The sequence below is a fragment of the Sorex fumeus genome, unplaced genomic scaffold (assembly GCF_029834395.1).
Source record: "Sorex fumeus unplaced genomic scaffold, SorFum_2.1 ptg000098l, whole genome shotgun sequence".
Taxonomy (NCBI): domain Eukaryota; kingdom Metazoa; phylum Chordata; class Mammalia; order Eulipotyphla; family Soricidae; genus Sorex; species Sorex fumeus.
Genome location: NW_026606155.1, coordinates 28,104,269 through 28,120,134, shown reverse-complemented (window position 1 = coordinate 28,120,134; position 15,866 = coordinate 28,104,269). Strand labels below are relative to the sequence as shown.

Below are 15,866 nucleotides of genomic sequence, written 5' to 3'. Positions count from 1 at the left end.
GTTAGGGAGGGAATGCAGTCCAAAGTACTTTGGGGGATCAGGTAGGGCGCTTGCATGTGGCCGACCAGGTTTCCATCTCTGGCATGCCATATGGTCCCTGAGCCCACCAGGAATGATCCCTGAGTCCAGAGTCAGGAGTAAGCGGTGAGCACCAGCATCCAACCCAGCCTTGCCCCTGGCCAAAAAAGCAACAACAAAAGTAGTTTGGGCTCAGCTTCTAAGCAGGGCTGTTTATTTCATCATAAGTAAACAGCAGTCTCCACTCCCTGAGGTGAGATCTGGTCATCATTGCCCAACAGGGATAAGGGGTTAAAAATTATGTAGAGCCAAAGTAAAAGAAGCGCCCTTCACTCAAAAGGGAACAACTAAATGACTTGTGTGTCCTCTCCAGCCTGAGGACACCTGGGGCCTGGGAAAAGGCAGGACAGGGCTGGCAGATTTCGAATGCTAAAGGAAAGTCCAGAAATAGGGCTTGGAAGCCTGACTATTCCGCTAAACCTCCTGACCCCACGCTTCTCTCCCTATCTCCTCCGCCAAATATGAAGAAAACACAGTAGAACACTTCTGATTCCATCAGCGTACATTTTTCTGTTGTTTTTCTGGGAGCATTTCTTTTGTGGTTTTGCTTTTGTTTTGTGGGGACAGGAGGTCAAACTCAGTAGTGCTCAGAGCTTATCCATATGGGATGCCGGAGACTGAACCCAGGTCGGCCATGTGCAAGGCAAGTACCCTACCCACTGTACAATTTCTCCAGTCCCGTGGGTTTTTGTTTTGCTTTGTTTTTAAAGATTTTTGTATTTATTGAATCACTGTGAGATAGACCCCCCACAAAGCTATTTGTGATTTTCAGTCACACAGTGTTCCAACACCCATCGCTCCACCAGTGTACATTTCCCAGCACCAGTGTCCCCAGTTTCTCTCCCAGCATCCCCTCCCCAGCATGCCTCTGTGGCAGGCACTTTGGCACTTTTCTTCTCTCTCTCTCTCTCTCTGCCTCTGTCTCTCTCTCTCCCTCTCTCTCCTCTCCACTCCTCTCTCTCTCTTTCTCTTCCCCTCCCTACCTCCCTCCCTCCCTTCCTCCCTTCCTCCCTTCCAGCCCCATGTTCTGGGTGCATTTGAACTTTTTTTTTTAATGGCAGGTTAAAGCAGCTGTGGGGATTAATGTCCCCACATTAAGTAGCTGCTTCAGCTTCCCCAAAGGAAGTAGAGGAGGGGCTGGAGAGAGAGAGAACGGTGGCTAAGACACTTGCCTTGCAAGCAGCCAACATGGGTTTGATCCCAAATGGTCTCTGGAACACCACCAGGAGTAATTCCTGAGTGCAGAGCCAGGAGTAACCACTGAGCACCACAGGGTGTGACCCTAAACAAAACAAAACAAAACAAAATAAAGGAAATAGAGGAACCAGGCTCACCCCTGCCTCAGAGAAACACAGGTAGAAATGCCAGCCGGAACCAGTCTCCAAGCCTCCCTGCAGAGCTGGCCTACCAGGCCCTACAAAGGATCAACTACAAAGCAAACAGAAGCAAGCACCCCCCACTGAGGACAACCCCACCCCCACCCCTCACTCCAGAGACCTGGGAAGAGGAACCTTTTCAGGGAGGGGTGAGTGAGGCATTTGCCTCATGTACAAAATTTAATGGGGCAGGGGTGATCAAAAAATAAGTAATACACATAAATGATGAACACACAGCAATGCAGTGTTTTTGTTTGTTTGTTTTGTTTAGTTTTTAAAATCAATTTGGCAAATTAAGTGGCAGGTTATGGTTACCCTGGAAGTTGGGTGAGGTGGGGGCGGATATCATGGTGGGCCCAAGAGGTAAGATCTTGCAAGGTTCCCTAGAATGGGGATATTCCACATAACAAAGACTGTACCAGGAGAGGACTCTGTGGCTTACAGCATTTACCCACTAGTGTGAGACTGCGAGTTCACACCTGAAGTGTTGCCCGACACGTGCACCCCCAGATCGTGACAGCTCTGCCTGGAATTCTGGCTATGAAGGGCCCTGGAAATAGCTCAGCAGCTTACAAAGCACCCAGGGCAAGCATGAAGACTTGAGCTGAACCCCCAGTGTCACTGCATGTGCTAAATGTGATCCTGACCATCCCACTGTCAAAAGTTCCCAGCAAGGAAAAGAGTTAATAAAGTCTTGACAAACGCCCCCCTCCACCACCACCACCACCACCACCACCACCACCACCACACACACACCAGTGTGAATACCCCTCTGGAAAGAAACACCATGCAGTACCATTAACCCTTACCCCAAACCCCAAACCCCAGGAACACAGACTTTTTAAGGTTTGTTTGTTTGTTTTTAAAGATAATATAGAACAGGGCTTCTTAAACTTTTTCCATTTATGGCTCCTTTTCACCCAAGAAACTTTTTTTTTCTTTTTGCTTTTTGGATCACACCCAGCAATGCACAGGGATTTCTCTTGGCTCTTCACTCAGGAATTACTCCTGGCGGTGCTCCGGGGACCCTATGGGAGGCTAGGAATTGAACCTGGGACAGCCGCATGCAAGGCAAATGCCCTACCTGCTGTGCTATTGCTTCAGCCCCACACCCAAGAAACTTTTACATGACCTTGATATATAGGTACATAAAATAGTTAAATAAATGAAGCACCAATAATAGATCATGTATGAACCAGAGAGATAGTACAGCATATAAGGTGTTTGCTTTGCATCCTGCCAATCTCAGTTCGAGTCCCCAACACCACATATTGTCCTTGAGCATCACCAGGGAATATTTCTGAGTACAGAGCCAGAGATTATCTTTTAAACACTGACGAGTGTGACCCCCAAGTCCGCCCCAAAAGTAATGTAACCACACGGGGGTAATAACTCACAGTTTAAGAGGCTAGAATGTGGAACCAGAGAGATAGTGCAAGGAGTAGGGCACTTTCTTGCACCCAATGGACTGGGTTTGACCTCTGGCACCACATATGGTTCCCCAGATCCTACCAGGAGTGATCCTGAGTGCTCTAAGGACAGCCAGGTGTGGCCCCATAACAAAACAAAACTGAAAGAAGTTATTATGTAGGGTACATCCAGCAAGTTGTAAAATCCCCATGGCAGGGGTTGGGCCGCACCCCCAGGTTCCCAGCTTTAAGGAAGAAGGACACCTTGCAGAGAAAACCCATCAGTGGCCTCCAGGCAATCCAGGGCTGGTTTTGTCATCATCTGAGTTCAAGAAAGACTCAGTTTGTGGAGGTTTCAGATTTCAAAACTGCTGATAAAGACATGGAGGCCTGGCCCTTAGGTCTCTAAAAGAAAGAATACAGCATAGTGGGCCCAAAACTTTCGTTATAAACTGCAGAAAAGAGACTTGGCAAAGTTCTCATGAGACTCTAAAGAAGCCCTTCAGAAGAAGGCAATGTCTCAATATTGTTCAAGCCCAGAGCTGACTCTGCCACCAGCCAATCAACTTGTATGACTAAGCCCTTCTGTGTGTGAATTCTTACGCACAATCCTGGGAGGTACCAACAGAGACAAAATACAGCCCCCAAGAGCTTCAAATTGAGTGTGGACAAGTATAAAAGCATGCCTGAATTAATAGTGAAATGGAAGATCACTGTCACTGTCACTGTCCTCCCAGTGTTCATCCATTTGCTCAAGCGGGCCCAGTAACGTCTCCATTGTGACGCTTGTTACTGTGTTGGGCATATCAAATACGTCACGGGTAGCTTGCCAGGCTTTGCCGTGAGGGTGAGATACTCTCAGTAGCTTGCCGGGCTCTCCAAGAGGGGCAGAGGAATTGAACTCGGGCCAGCTGTGTTGGCTGCGTGCAAGGCAAACACCCTACCCGCTGTGCTATCACTCTGGCAAAATCCACCATTTAAAAATAGGGAAGTTGAGGGGCCAGAGAGATAGTACACTGGGGAGGCACTTGTCTTGCATGTGCTGACCTGTGTTTGACCCCTGGCATGCCATATAGAACCCCTGAGCCTTGTCAGAAAAAAAAAATCCCTGAGCACAGAGCCAGGAGTAAGCCTTGAGCACTGCCAGGTATGACCCCAAAATCAACAACAACCAAAAAATGTGAAGCTAAGGTTCAGAGAGGTCAAAGACCTTGCTTTGGTAAAGTCAGCAACAGATGGGCCTGTGGTACAGAGATAAGAATTTGGATTTGTTAACTACCTTTCACCACTCAGCATAAAAGCACACAACTGCCAGTGGGTGGGGGGGTGGGGGGGTGAAATTAAAAAAGGAGTTAAAAGGTCACAGTCAAGGACTAGAGAAATAGTACAGTGGGTAGGACACGTGGCCAAGCAGGGTTTGATCCCAGGTACCACCTATGGTTCCGGGAGCCTCACTCGGAGTGATTCTTGAGCACAGAGCCAGGAATAAGCCCTGGATATAGTTGGGTGAGACCCCAAAACCAAACTACAACAAAAAAGAAAGATCCTAGCTGAGGTGGTATTGATCGAATATAACTTTGCAGCAAATATGGGCTGTAACTTTCTAAAAGGACTGCAATTTAGAGAGAAGCAAAGCCAGGGGAAGGCAGGGGAATCCCGTCAGAGAAACAATATGAGGTCTGGGGAGGGGGTGTGCAGGGCAGGGGAGCTGGGCTGTGGATTGAGATCTGGTAAAAGGCATTAGAAGGAGAGGTTGGAAAAGCTGGTAAGGGCAATGTGCAGAGAGCATGAAGGCCAGAGTGAAGAAACTGGGATCACATTTCTAGTATATGACTTATCACAGCTGCCCAGCCCCCTCTGTGACAAGATATTCTGCGGGGTCTGAAAGCACAGACACACTTTGAATCTGAGCTCTGGTGCCTCCACTTGCTCATTTGATATAGATAATAGAAGTGCTTTCCTCATGAGGAGTAAATGAAAGAGCACATTTGCAGTGCTGTAAATAGGGACTGGCAGGGGCTGGAGAGATAGCACAGCGGGTAGGGCATTTGCCTTGCACGCAGCCAACATGGCCGACAAAGGTTCGATTCCCAGCATCCCATATGGTTCCCGAGCACCGCCAGGAGTGAGATCTAAGTGCATGAGCCAGGAGTAACCCCTGAGCATTGCTGGGTGTGACCCAAAATGCAAAAACAAAAAAAAATAGGAACTGGCAATGTAAGTACTCAATAAATGTTAGTCATTGTTAATCTTTTTTAATTAGGGGGCTAAGAATGTGGCTCAGGGTCAGAGACTTGCCTTGCACCTCTGAGCCCCTGGGCTCGATCCCCATCAGTGAAAAAAAAAATCTAAAATTGTAGTTACATATATGTGCACGACAACCTCAATAAGAGTATTTATAAAACCCATGAACTTCTTTTGACAGTTTGATTTTGATGGTACCCAAAGCGCAAAGGTTCAGTCAGAAGAAGTCTTCACAAAGGCACTTGACACAACAGGTGTGATACTTCCATGCTGGTCAGAGGTATGTCAGCAGATCCGCTCAGCAGACCTGAAGTCTGGCCCTGCAACTGGCAGATCATAGCAGATGGGGACCTGTCCGGGACACCCATGACATTAGACCCAATTGGAACCAAGGAAGACAGAAGAGTTGGGGTAAGCCTGCATTCCCATGTTCACAGGGGGTATAATTGTTCCCTTGAGCTGATGAAGGCCATAAGCAAGAGGGACTGGTCCAACGTCAGAGCAGGTCTTGTCCAAGAGGACCAGTTGGACAGACAGAAGGACTGGAGCCAAAGCAGACTGGAACAATGATCGAAAGGGTAACACTCTTTTCAACCTATCTGAGGGGCCAGAGAAATAGTGGGTAAGGCGCTTGCCTTGCATGCAGCCGACCCACGTTCAATCCCGTGCCGTATGGTCTCCCAAGTCCCATCAGAAATGATTCCTAAATGGGGCTGGAATGATAGCACAGCAGGTAGGGTGTTTGCCTTGCACGCAGCCGACCTAGGTTTGATTCCCAGCATCCATATGGTCCCCAGAGCACCGCCAGGAGTAATTCCTGAATGCATGAGCCAGGAGTAACCCCTGAGCATCACTAGATGTGGCTCCCCCCAAAAAACAAAACAAAAACATATCTGAAAATGATTCCGCAATTGGGTGGGGATGTGTGGGGAGAGGACGTAAGAGGGGAACTGAGTCTCTGAACATGGACATAAAAGAACAAATCAGGATGTGATACCCGTCAGACCCAGGAAGTGGTGCTGGCTGGGGGAGACTTTTCTTGCCCTGGCCAGCCCAGTAACAAAGGGCTAGATACACGAAAATCTACATGGAAACTATGTTTGTGATTTAAAGTGACAAGAAGATCTTCTATTATCTAAGAATGGTCCAAAACATTATGGCCATGAGATTTCATCCAAGGGGAGGGAATGAACTAATCCCACTAAATAAGTATAAAGGACAGAAGGAAACAAAAGTAGGTTACTTTATGCTCACATCCCAATTAGTCATGTTTCTTTACACTCATTAGAAACATAGCTATTAAAATAAAATGTTTATCTCTGTACCAGCTAAAATCATATCTTGTATTCCCAGGGGCTTGGCAACCACTATTATAAATAATTGGTATCGGGCAATAAGGTGCTAAGCGAAAGAAATAAGGCAGGCAAAAAGAAAGAAAGAAAGAAAGAAAGAAAGAAAGAAAGAAAGAAAGAAAGAAAGAAAGAAAGAAAGAAAGAAAGAAAAGCAGGCAAGGGCCAGAAGAGATTAGTTTGGTGAGTTCAGTGGGAACTCACACATTAATTCTTTAACCTTTTCACTATGATGAAATGAAAACAGATGGAGAGCAGAATCAAAGGGTCCTTGGACACATGGCCTTGTTCCCTGGGAAATCCAGATGGCTCAATCCCATGAATGGAAAGCTGTGATTTCCTGACTCTGAGGTGGGGCTTGTGGTATGGTCTTGCTCTTTCAGGTAGAGCGAGGGCACATAGGAATCATGATGTCACTCACACGGAGTCACCTGAAAAAAAGCAAAGACTTCTGTCCTGAAGTCCAGGGAGAAAAATCCAAGGACAGTCCAAGAAAAATCCTGGACCAGACCCTGGATCCTGCCAAATCCAAGTGAAACATGCCAGTGAGCAACTTCCTTGATGCCTTCACTTGGGGACACTTGGAAGATGAGTGGGGTGTGAAGGTTAAGTTCATACATGATATAAGGGGTGCTCGTTAATGATTAGGTGATGGCAAGTATTAGGCTGAAGAGACACCACCCTCAACCATACTCTTTAAACAAGCACAAATGATATGACCTAATTCCTCTTCGCAAAAAGGAACTTTAGTCCAGATCTGACTTTGTTCCTTAACTTCCAATGTGATTCCTCTCTCCTTTAACTCAACCTCTACTCTACCGGTTCTGATTATCTATAATGCCTACAAATTAAATTATTTCCTGAGAAAGGACCACATTACCAGACATTACTGGATCATCTGGCATTATTGCTAGAAATGATACTATCTCTCCTAAAAATTTTATTTCACGAATAAGAGAACCAAAGGCCAAAGTAGTCATGTCACATACCCAGAGTCAATTAGCTGAAGCAAGGACCCTAGTCTCCTGATCCCTAGCACAATGCTCCCTTATGTATAATCAATTTCACTAAAAGGGGTGGGGGGGCAGACTTCCCCCAGGCCACCACTCAACATTCTTCCACAAGTTCTCAAAGATGTAAGAGAGTCTAAGAGTTGAAACAAACAAAACTGAAAGAGATAAGAATCATGTAAACAGACCAGTTGATCATCTTTGAATGAAGTAATAAGTGCCCACAAAAACTTTCTGAGAAGAACTTAATCACTGGGGATTCACTATACTTTTCAGAGTAAATCTGGGACCCCAGAGTCTTGATGAGGGTCTCCATAGCTAGGCAAGAGACATTAGAATGAGGACTCGAGTTAAAAATCTCCAAAAATGAACTACTATGGGGCAAATGGCAATGTGTATGTTGATTTTCAATGACGCATACCTGAAACTTATATAATGATACAATGTTATTTCAATTAATTATAAAGCTATGATTAATACAGTGGGGTAGTAGAGAAGAAAACACAATCCATAGAGCCTGTTAAGCAGAGAAAAGTGTTGGCATCAAAATGAAATGGGGTTGATAAGACACAGTGCTATGCCAAATAGAAAGTCTGTTCTCTCACAGCGAACTCCCGGGCCATCTGGTCTACTTTCCCCAGTTCAGGGAATTGACCTCTCTTTTACAAGCATTCGGTGGGATGTTGTTTTTCAAAATCTGAGTTTACAACTCCTTTTAACTAGAGATGGTTACTTCACACCAGCTCTTCAGCTTATATCTTAACCATTACTACCTCCACTTACTTTTACCTTCTCCTATCATTTGTTCCATCATTGTTCTATGATTCAAGGTCATAGAACATAACAGAATCTGATAGATCTCTGAGCAAATCCAACCTTGGACACTTACTATTGGTATAACATGTGCAATCACTTTATCTTTTTTTCAGAGCCTCGGTGGTTTTTCTAGCCCAAGGAAGCACTTTTTATCTTGAGGCATAAATCACGCCTCATTGCCCAGGAAAGACTCTTCTCTTTGTAGCCCTTCAATCTGTTTCTTGGCTGGCATTCCTCACTCTTCAGGGCTGGTGTCAAGGCTTTATGAAAACTCAGGGTGAATGACCTTTCTGGTAGAAACAGACCATTCCGGAAATTCATTTGACAGGGATGCCCCTTAAACACTGAGAGAAAACAAGGAATGAATGAACCAGCTAGAAGGCATTGTCATTCATATCCAACTTCGGAAGATGTCAGAAGGGGCTTCTCCATTGTACATGAGGGACTTCTGAAGTGGTGAGGAACAGCAAAAAAGTGGTCTCTCTGATAGCCCCACCCCCTATCGATGAAACCCTCCTCTGTTAAGATTTGACAATGCAAGTTATTTATATTTTTAACTGTCCTGCTTCTAGAAGTTTCCCAAATTTGTTTTGGTCTATGACCCCTTAAAAAACTGAATAAGCAGGGCTGGAGCAATAGCACGGTGGGTAGAGCATTTGCCTTGCATATGGCCGACCCAGGTTCGATTCCCAGCATCCCATAGGGTATCCCCGAACACTGCCAGGAGTAATTCCTGAGTGCATAAGCCAGGAGTAACCCTTGTGCATCGCCAGGTATAACCCAAAAAGCTAAAAAAAAAAAAACCTGAATAAGCAATCCCCTCTGGAAATTGCCTTCTAAGGGAACAAACAGAAAGTGTCCGCCAATTGCACCCAAAGTTATTACCAGTCTCCTCCCAACCCCCCAGCGACATTTCCAGCATCTCATGGGGGTGCTGTACTGCCCATCTTGGGAAAGACTGCTCCAGAGAATAAAAAAGCAGGAAGGAGCAATGCAAGAACCTAACGCTTGCCCATATACGTATCTGCCCTAGTTTCAAGATGCCAATCCTTCCACAATGCCAGCCACATCAGACTCCAAGTGCCCTGAAAGCATATCACACTACTTGTTGGGGACCCAGCAGAGGAAAGAATAAAAGGGAGCTAGAGTCTCAGAAGCAGGCATTGGCAAGAACTTGGTTACTCAAGCTGCCACACCGGATTGTGACTGACCCAAAGACGAAAGCACCAATAGGAACGTGGCAAGAAGCAGCCTCTGAAGGAGCAGGGGCCACATATCACTCTGTCCCCCAAGCCACTGCATGTATACCTTTTGGGGCATGGGCAAAGGCAAGTGGGATGGATGTGAGCAGAAGGAAGGGAGTAAAAGCCCTCCTTTTGATCTGGAGGATGTGACAATTACTATATATAGTACTAGTAAATAGTCTCACTATTCTTTTCTCTCTGTGGATGTGAGTTGCAGTGTAAAAAGCACTTCCTTTTTGGGGCTGGAGAGATACAACAATGGGCAGAGAGCTTACCTTGCCTGCAGCTGATATGGGTTCAATCCCAGCACCCATACGGCCTTCCCAAACACTGCCAGGAGTGATCCCTGAGTGCAGAGCCAGGAGTAAGACCTGAGTGCAGCCAGGTGTGACACCAAAACAAAACAAACAAAAAGCACTTCCTTTTCTTTGACTACAGAAGCATCCCACAGATTCAAGTTGAAAGCAAATGTACATCATAAACAAAACACGTGGACTTAGCATTGCATTTTTTTCTCATTGTGAAAAAAATAAAACCTATGGGATCCCTCCAGTTTCATCTACATTCTCAGTCTTATCCCAGGAAAGGAAAACTTCACACACCCCAAACCTGCTATCGCAATGTGACTCAGTTTCCCTTAGGAGGAAGCCATTACAAGTGCAGCCTCCCTTCACGTTCTGGGAAAATCAGCATACATTTACTTTTCAAATACAAAACCTCCAATTTCCAAAAGAACTAGCCAGAAAGGCTGAATTTCTTTCTGCTCAGAACATCAGGGTTCTTTCCTACATTCTCTCCTTAACCAGGTAGAGCCAAAAAGTGAGCTGAGGGTTTGCTAAGTCAAAATTATCCATATATTGGGGTTGGAGACATAGTACAATGGGTAGGGCATTTGCCTTGCACACGGCCAACCCAGGTATGAGTCCCAGCACTCCATATGGTCCCCAGAGCAACGCCAGGAATAATTCCTGAATGCAAAGCTAGGAATAACCCCTGTGCATCACCGAATGTGACCCAAAAAGCAAAAAAAATAAAAATTAATCTATATAGTGGAGTCTGGGGACAGGACTCTTAAGAAGGCCAGGGTTCAATCCCTGGCACCACACTGTCCCCTGAGAAATGCCAAGGGTGACCCCCAAACACTGCAAGGAGCAGCCCCCAAGTACCACAAGGTAAAATTATCCACTTCAGGAAGCAGCCCCCCGAGTACCATAAAGTAAAATTATCCACACCTTAAGAGGCATGTTCTTGTAAATAAATAATAAATGAACCAAGCAGTCTTGTCTATAAATTGGGGGAGAGGGAGAAGAGAGGAGGAAATGAAAAGGATACAAATGTGCAAGCAGCCAGGTTGTGGAAGGGTTTGAGTTCCCTCGCTCAAGGACGGCCAGATCTGATAGGGCTGCGGATAAGACAGAGCAGCTTCACTTTACTGCCCTTGCCCGGGTCTCAACTTTAAAACCATAGGCCCCAACATGAGAGAAGACCCTGCTCAGAGCTTGGAGGGTGACTGTCACCGAAGTGCTGGCTGGACCTGGTCTACCAGAGAAAGTTCTGCGGGGAAGAACTCAGAGACATCTGCACACAGAGTGCTGCTAGGCACCTTTCTGACGCGAACTATTTTTCTTGTTGCTTTTAGGGAGTTTGGTTGTTGATGGGGGGTTTCTGGGCTTTGGGGGAAAGTTGTTTGTTGTTTGATAGGACGAATGCCACATCCAGTGGTGTTCAGGGAGGTACTCCCAGATCAGTGCTCAGGAATCATTCCCAGGGGGACTTCGTCCTTGGTGCTCAGAGGACCCTGCCATGGTGGGAATGAAACCCAGGCCCCCTGCATACAAAGCACGTACTCTAGCTTATTGAGCCATCCATCTCCTCAGTCCTCAAAATTACTTTTCACACCACCCCCTGAGCTTACCCTGTCCCAAGAGCTGGCATCTCTCCCTTCCTGGCAAAATGACACCTTTTCTTTTAAAAGCAACATGTAAACCCCTTACAAGTGAAGCAAACATCGCTTAATGCTCCCTGATTCAATGAACATCTCCCATTCAAGGACCTGACGCTTGAACATGTTGTAAACGTGAAAGGCATGCTCTACTCAGTCTGAAGAGGAAGTCGGGGGGGATTTCTTTTTCCCATCTTACAGTATATTGGAGGAAGAGCCCATGGAACAGTCCCCTCCTTCCATTTAGGGGCACGGAGGTCAAAAGTCCATATCATCATTCTCAGCTCTGAGAATAGAATCATTCTCAGCTGGGGATAGGAGCCCTGGGTCTGCGAGATGGAGCCATTACAAGCCTTGTTTACTTAGAGGGAAAGGTCCCACAAAGAAGAGGTGCTCTCTGGTCTAGCACCTGCGTGGGGCTTCTGCTACGAATAGTTTAAGAGCCTTCATTTGCTCCTGCTACCCCTGATTCAAAATGGAATCATCCTCAATCCTTAGTAAAGTCAACGCTAAATCCATTGTCATTTCCCTCCAAGAACCAGATACCTAAGTTAGTCCAGCTCTCACGGTGGCCAGTAACTCCTTTCTGTGCCCCACAGAGAAAGACTCTGGGAGGAGGACCCAGCGCATCTCAGCCCACCCTATTAGGCCTCCAGGGCAAAGTGTCCTGGTAGCCCACCCACCTCAACCACTGGTATCACAAGTAAATTCAAGGGACATGCAGGACCCTCATCCCCTCCAGCAAGGCTTTCTGTCTCCACAGGCAAACAGATGTAGCTCTGCTATGCAATCAAGTGTGCATAGGGGGAGGAGAAGGGGTGCCCAACTGGCAAAGGGCTGTCCTTTACAGTGTGTGTGTGTGTGGGGGGGGGGGGGGGTGCGTAAGGGAGGCCACCGCAGCCCTGCACAGGAGGAAAGGAGGAAAGCCAGGGGCTATGCATAAGCCAGCATGGGGATGGCTGAAAGCACCAGGTTTCCAAAGATGCAAGGTCGGGGCCAAATGACCGGGACTCCTAGAGAGATCCATCACTCTTAGGGCATCAACCGGTTCTCCTATGGACACCACCCCCCCACCCCTCCCTGATTACAGCTCCCCATGACCCAAGTCTGAAGCCAGAAATCCCACCGCGTTACCACTAGGGTGCTGAGAACACAGGAGAATTCGTGAGCAGAACCCCCAAGGTTACCCTGGCTGGCGCTCCCGGAGCTCCTGTTCTCCTCCTGGGAGGGTGAGAGGCGGCATGAGAACAACCTGCCAGCCGCAAGTCCCGTACTTGAGGCAACCAAATAAATACCCCCGGAAAGCGCGGAGCCAGACGGAGACCAGGTCCCGGGAGGAAAGGAAAGGGGTCAGTCTGACTGGGCACAGAAAGAGGGGAAGGAAGTGGCCTGGGATAGAGGCGCCGGCTCCCTGCCCTTGCCTGGAGCGGGGTTTGTAACGGTTCCCGGCCGGCCTTGCAGCAGCACCCCTCCAGGAGCGCGATCGGGGAGCCAGGAGACGGGGCTGGGGACCCGGGCACGGCCCCTGGCATAGCTCCAAGAGCGGAGGACAGCCTAAGGGTGCAGACACCCCCCTCCGCCCACCCACCCGCTTTTTGTTCCCAGGCCCCCGGAGGGGAAGCCGGCAGAGCCATCTGGGCAGGGCTCCTTCCCCAAGTGGGAAGTCCCGAGTCTCCAACTCCAGGAGGGTCGTTCGTTGGTCCCCGCGCCCAAGACCTGGCTCCCCGTCACCCGCGCCCCCCACCCCCGCCGCTTCCACCCAGCCTGGCACCCCCCCCCCCACCTCCGCCCGCCAGAGGTGGCCTGGGGGTGGAGATGGGGGCAAGAAGCAAGCAAGGTGCCAACCCCCCCGCTGCCCCGGACCCCTGCCCCTCACCTCTCCCCGATGCCCCCTTTGTCTCGGGGCGGGGAAAGTTGCCAAGCGGCACCCCTTCCCCAACACGCCCCCCTGGGCGCCCACCCGGGAATCCGAGCCCGGGCGCACGAGCTCCTCCGCGGCTGGGCTGCGAAAGCGAAAGCAGAGAGGAAGCGGGAGCGGGCAGCGCGCCCCCAGAGCCGCCCGATCGTCCCCCCCCCCCCCGCCCCATCCCCACGGCGCGCCGCGCTGCCAGCCCCGCACAGGCCCCCGCGTCCCCGGGCGGCGGCGGCGAGGCCTGCGCAGCGCACGGCGGGACCTACCGCTGCGGAGCCGGGCCGGCGGGCGGCCGGGGGCCGGGCAGGTGCGGCCGGGAGCGCCGCGTCTCCCCCGCGCTCGCTCCCGCGCCGCCGCCGCCGCCTCCTCCCGCGCCGGGACTCGGGGCGCTCGCCCGCGCCGCCCGCTCCCCGCCCCCACGCCGGGCGCTCGGGCTCCCCCCGCGCACACTCGTCGGCCTGGCCTTTCCCCCCCGCCCCACTCCACCCCCCCGCCCCCCCCCCACCGCCGCCGCCTGCCCTCCCGAGCCCAGCCTCGTCCCGCACTGTGCGCCGGGGGTGGCTGCGGCGGCCGCTGCCCGCGCCCCACCGAACCCCCGGCGGCGGCCGCGGCACTCACCCATAGTACGGATGCGGTGCAAACTGCACATGCTCGCGTCTGACAGGCGCTGCCTCGGCCCGGCTTAACTCCTTGCTCGCCCGCCCGCGCCGTCCTCCGGCCCGGCGGGTGCTGCCCACCACCCCGCCGCCGCCGCCGCCGCCGCCGCCTCGCGCAGCTGGAAGCCCAGGTCGCGCTCCGGGCGCCTGCAAGCGCGCCCTGAGCCCGGGTGGAGGCGCAGGTGGCTGCAGTGCAGGGCTTTTTGGGGCCCTCCCGGCACCAAGCCTGCATTGGAGGCGTCTGCAGAAGCACACCCCCGCCCCGCGCCCCTGCCTTCCAACTTGGGGTGATGGGGACTGTGTGCACAACGCCCACTGTGCAGGCCCGGGCAAACCTCAGGGCTAGCCGAGGGCTACAGGCTGCTGCAGACCCACTAAGTGCCCGTGTTAGGTTCCGTGCAGTTCCTCTGTTGAAACAGCTTTCAGGGACCTTTGTATCCTGCCCCCGGTCCCCCCCCCCCCCCCTCGCTTCCCAGGCAGAGAAACTGAGGCCTAAGAAATGGCCTAAGGCAAGGCCTGATCCTCCAAGACTCCTCATTTGCTGTACACTGCCAAGATTACAGAGAAGATGGTCTTTCTGAGGTCCCCCTAGCATCTTCTGTTTTAACGGTGGTGTCATCTGGAAAATCTGAAATAGGAGGGAAGTAGATGGCTAAGGGCCCTGAATTGGGCCTGGCTCATTAGACTGATCCCAGATCCCCCAGAAAGACTGACGTCACTCTTGCATCCTGGTTCCTAAGCATCAGCCAAGAGGACAGGACCACTTTTACCTTTGGGTTGACCACTGGGGATGCCCTTTTTGGCTTTAGGGACCACACCCAGTACTGCTCAGGTTTACTCCTGACTACACTCAGGGATCACTACTGCTGGCAGGCTAAGGGGACCCTATGAGGTGCTGGCAACCTAACCAACTCCACTGGTCCATGGGGTGGGGGTTCCCTTTTGTAAATTACCCCCTTTCTAATTCTCACACAGACTTCTGAGTGCCTAGGTGGACCTGATGTGAGAGGTCTGGGCTGCTTCTTCAGCCTGGAGGGAAGAAGTAACACAGGGGAGAATAATAGGGTTCTTGCATGTACCCCTCTCTGACACAGGCCTTATCTTAGACTGTGGTTTTCAGAAGCACTCAGAGGACCCACAGGGCTTCATCCAACCTTTGATTGCCCAATGGGGCCATAGATCCTCCAGGCATTCCTGTCCACCTGTCGAAAATCCCCCAAAGGCATACCTGCGCTAGGGACAGGTAATGTGTACACAGTGTCCGAAGCCTCTCCCAGACACACAAAGTTCTTGGGCGGACTGTCTGTCCCTCTTTCTGGAAGGAAAACCCTGGGATTCAAAAAGGCAGAGAGAGGAATTCTGTTGGGTTCCTGGAACCCAACATACACAACCAAGTGCTTTCAGTGGCAGGAACTGAGGAATTGTCTCCCCCTCTATATGCTGGGGAGGGAGCCAGGCTATCACCTACCTCAGACGCATATATTCCTCCCCTGCACCCCTGAATCTTATGCTTGTCAATTCTTTGATCCACAGTAGGTTTTCCAGTGAGTCAAGTGTTTTCTTCTCAGGTGAGGCTGGAGAGAGATGGAGTGGGGGCAGGTGTAGAGAGAGATGAGAAAACTGTCAAGAGAGGCAGGGGATGGCCTGTAGACAAGTCTCCCCACTGCAAAGGAGGGCTGTGTCCTTGCCACAAAGTGGGTCTGCTGCGGGGCCTCTGGCTGGCAGCTGACAGGGCTTCCTTTCCAGCTCTGGGAGGCAGCATTGCGCAGAGGAAAAGACCCTGGGCTGGAAAGGCAGATCTGAAGGTCCAGATACTGATCCATTAGGCAC

The 15,866-nt window shown here is 50.3% G+C and overlaps 1 protein-coding gene across 3 annotated transcripts in view; it reads right to left on the bottom strand.

Annotated features, from left to right (window-relative positions):
• Nucleotides 1-14,104, bottom strand: part of TMEM229B (transmembrane protein 229B) — a 44,379-nt gene extending 30,275 nt beyond the window's left edge. Inside the window, exon 1 of one of the 3 annotated variants that reach the window (XM_056134214.1) lies at nt 13,999-14,104. The gene's annotated coding sequence lies outside the window, so the exon portion shown is untranslated. Of the gene's footprint in view, nt 1-12,151; nt 12,172-13,646; nt 13,774-13,998 lie in introns of those variants that run through there. The other 2 variants (XM_056134213.1, XM_056134215.1) reach the window with 2 other exon arrangements.
• Between the last annotated feature and the right edge of the window lie 1,762 nt (nt 14,105-15,866).